Below are 4,575 nucleotides of genomic sequence, written 5' to 3'. Positions count from 1 at the left end.
AAAAAAAAAAAAGAGGTAACTGCACGGTCTAATACCTGTATTCTTTTTAGATTGACTACTTCTCACAGGTCCGCACCTCAATCCTACCTATGTGTTGAAAGTAAAATAAATACTTTAACAAATTTGCAATTCTTGGCTTATGAATAATACATCACAGTGTCATGCCTGTTTTTGTTTTGTTTGTCTTTCTTCCCATCTTTATTAAGTAAATTTCTAATTAAATGGCCATGTGTGCTTTGGAATAATACAATGCATAGATAGGTAAGTATGGAATCAGATCTAATAATCTCTCTTCCTTTTAGAGCCATCTACTTGACATAACCAAAATTAATCATTAATATTAATTAATTAATTAGGGATCCCTGGTAGCATAGTGGCTTATGAGATGGGCTGCTAACCATGAGGTCAACAGTTCAAATCTACCAGTTGCTATATGGGGCAAAGATTCAGCTTTCTGCTCCTATAAAGATTTCTAGCCTTGGAAACCCTATACAAGGTCACTATCAGTTGGAACCACCACTACCATAAATTAATAATGTTACATAAATTTTATTAATAAAACATATAAAAACTTAAATTTTTTTCATTTCTAATGTGAATTTGTGATGGAAAAGATATTTTAACTTACTATTAGTTTATTTCTTTGCATTTCCCATTAATTTTTTACTCATTCATTTAATTTGTACAAAGTAGACAGTCACTGTTTTTTGAGGACAGATAAAACAATAAAGGAATATGGAAAAACACAGGTGGATGTAAGAGTAAAAAATATATATTTATATATATATATATTAAAAATGTATATTTTCCATGACCTGATCATCTCTGATGTGAGTTTGAATCCTGGTGGTGCCATACAACAAGCACTGGACTGCAAAGTTTAGTTTGAACCATGAGGTTGGTGGTTCAAACTCACCAGCCACTCCTTGGAAACCCTAAACACAGTCACTATGAGTTAGAACACACTCAACAGCACTTAACAACAAAGCAACAATGTGTGTTTAGAAATTACCTACTTACTTATTAATCAAATTGGAGTTTACTTTTAATTAAGAAATAGTCAAAAATAAACTGTAGTACTCTAAGAATATGCCAAAAGACAATGCACACACAACATAAACATTTATTTATTTTTAAATATTGTTCTTCTTTCCTTACCACTAATGTCTCCATTACTGATGTATGGTAGAGTGTAGAAAGAAAAGGGAGTGTGAAAACCTTAATATTTCTTCCATGTTTACTTTTTTGAAAGATACTTTAGATTCTATGTGCATAAAATACCATTAATCACCAGTTTCATACTGTGTAGCACTTTATGATGTATTTTTATCCTTAATCCAACAGAAGTCTATATTCAGCTATAGAAAAAAGACAAAGTGAGCCTAAGAGCTAAACAGTATGTTTGCAATCTCTAGCTGTGATTTCGAAGAGGTTTCTTTAGAAGCAGTTTTCTATCCCACTAGTTTTTAATAGGAGAGGGAAAATTGGTTTACAATATGAACTTTTAAACTTTCCCTTATTTTCATACCAATTGCTTGCCCCACACTTGAACCTAACAATTTCCCATATATTCAAGTGCTTTTGTACTCATGGTTCTTAGCTAGAATCAAGGCAGTTTGGCTAATGACACTGTGCTGTCATATGGGCCTCAGATAAAAAGACCAGGCACATAAGTGGCAGCAATTCATGGACTTTCTAATGTGGTTTTTTCCATTTTTGTGCTTATTGAACTAAACTACTGAATCTTTTTAGGTTTATCTCTGGATGTGACCTTCATTTGTTCAAGTTCTTCTGGCATGTGAAGCATTTCAACTAGTTAAATAGTATATTCATATGGCTTATAGTCATAATTATTTCCTATTTGGAATAATTTATTCCTAAACTTTTCTGAGTTTGTAATTATTTTCAGTCCAATCCATGAGAAAACATCTTAATTATATCATTGGTATTGCATTAATGATCTCAAAATAACTACTACAAACAAAAAATCACTTTCAGATCTTATAGATATTGTCTAATTCTGAAAATGGCTTTGCAAGTTTTTGAAGAAATAAAAGCATAGTAAAAAATACCAGTGATTGAAATAAGATATTGAAGAATGAAGACAAAATTGGATGGAGGTAGTTGAAGAAAGTGAGAGACATTATAATTTTGAGTGCAAGTGAGTGGTGTGCTGTGGAGTTGGTTCAATTCATTTGTAGTAACCCTTCATAAGGTTTCTGAGGCTGTAAATCTTTACTGGAGTGAAAGCCTCATTTTTTCCCATGGAACCTCTGGTACTTTCAAACTACTCACCTTGAGGTTAGCAGCCCAACTCATAACCCTGTTACCAGAGTGTCAACGGGAGTAGTAGTTACTCTTGCTGTTTTTAGATACTCATAATGACCCTATGCACAACAGAATGAAACATTGTCTAGTCATGCTGAACCCATTGTTGTTAGCAATGTCACTCCATGTCATTGATGATCTTCCTCTTAGTGGCTGACCCTCCACTTTAGCAAACATGATGGCCTTCTCCAGGGACTGGTCTTCCTGACAATACAACCAAAATACATTATACAAAATGTGTTCTCCTTGTTTCTAAGGAGTATTGTGGCTGTATTTCTTCATAGTTGTGTGGATTTTCAATTTCTTTGCATTACAGGGAAATCCATACTGAAGTCTTTGATCTTTATCACTGTGTATTTCAAGTCCTCTTTGCTTCCAGCAAGCAAGGTTGTGCCCTCTATATCCCAGGCTCTTAATTAGTCTTCTTAAAATCCTGATGCTATGTTTTTCTTCATATAATTCAATGTCTCAGTTTATTTGCTCAGCATACAGATTGAATAAGTATGGTGAAAGGATACAACCCTGGCACAGACTTCTCCTGATTTTAAGCCTTTCAGTATGCCCTTGTTCTCTTCAAATGACTGCTTCATAGTATATCTATAGATTCCTCATGAGCAAAATTAAGTATTCTGGAATTTCCATTCATCTCAATATTATCCATAGTTTGTTATGATTCAAACAATGGAATGCATTAGCACAGTTCATAAAGCACAAGTAAGCCTCTTTCTAGTATTCTCTGCTTTCAGTCAAGATCCATTTGACATCAGCAATGATACCCCTAGTTCCACATTCTCTTCTATCATGGAGGCTGTATTTTCCATTTACTGATCCTTCTTCTTTGTTTCCAACTTCACATTCAAATCTTCAGTAATTATCAATGCATCTTGATTGCATGTTTGATCAATTTCAGATTAAAGAAGTTAGGAAAGGCAGCAAGACAGTGACTAGGCAGAAATGCTATACGACCCTATACAACAAAATTACAGATAACCAAATGAAACAGATGTAGGTGATAGTTTCGATACTCTGAGCTTCAGATGAAGGGATGGAGAAGTGGTCTGAATGCTTACTAGGAGAAAGCGCTGAGGAGACATGACAAAATAAGGGAAGATTTGTGATACAAGCCAGAGACCAGACAGGCGCAACCATCGAGCGTTTGTAAGCGGCTTCAAAACCAGAAAAGTCACCAGCATTACAGAAACCTACCTGTGGCTCACAGAGACAAAGATGTGATGTTTTCCTTGCTACCCACCCTACCCTGGAGACCAGAGGCTGATCCCCACCCACGAACATCCCTCGGGAATCTCCTGCTATCCCAGTAGTCAGAGCTGCATGGAGTCCAGCTCAATGGTATGGGACCATTGTGTGTTTGGGGGGGTTGGGGGCGTGCAGCCGGGGAGCTGACACTGTTTAGCATATCTGCATACATATCTGCAGCCTGCCCTGGTCAGCTCTGGGCTAGCCCTCACCAGAAGAAGCAGCTGAACAGATGTGGCAGGGAGAAAAATATATATATACAGGTAAGAGATTGCTGATGTGTGTCAGTGACCAGGCCAGCCATGCAGTGGTCATCTTGAGCTTTCCAGTAACTGGCACAAAGACATACCATTTATTGGTGGACAGAAAGGGGTGATTTTTTTTCTTTTCTTTTCTTCTTGTACCCCATTAATTTACCCTGGTGACTAGGGATGTGGCCATCCCTCATCTGTGTACATTCCCAGGGAAGCTCCTTCTCTCTGAACTGTCAAAGTCACATCAAAGTGTGTGGGGAGTTAGCAGCACCAACCCCAGCACCAGGAATCAGGTTTGGCTTACTGTAGACTGCAGAGCTGGTTCTGGTCAATCTTGGATTAGACGGACCTCTCACCCTGGCTCCCGACTAGGACGGAAATACCCTGTTACCCCAGCTGCTTTGGTGTCTGAGCAAACTACTTTTGGATTGGGTATCCAGAACAGACAAAACCTAGCTCTACAGGAACTCCATATAGGGTTGAGCATTACCATCTCATCCCTTACCTACCCATGATGTGGCTGGCAGGAGACCCCAGAATTCTCTGGGTCTGGCACCCACCTGGGTTTTTTTGGTTGTTGCTTTTTCATTGTTTTTGTTTGTTTATTCCTTCTCCTTCTTTGTCTCTCTTGCTCTCTCTCCTTTCTAGCTCCCATATCATTTTTTCTTTCTTTCTTTTTTTTTTCCTCTTCTCCTTCCCAACCACTACTGTTTCTTTCTTTCTTCTTCATTTTTTT

The sequence above is a fragment of the Chrysochloris asiatica genome, unplaced genomic scaffold (assembly GCF_000296735.1).
Source record: "Chrysochloris asiatica unplaced genomic scaffold, ChrAsi1.0 scaffold00019, whole genome shotgun sequence".
Classification (NCBI taxonomy): domain Eukaryota; kingdom Metazoa; phylum Chordata; class Mammalia; order Afrosoricida; family Chrysochloridae; genus Chrysochloris; species Chrysochloris asiatica.
This window is presented reverse-complemented; position numbering follows the sequence as displayed.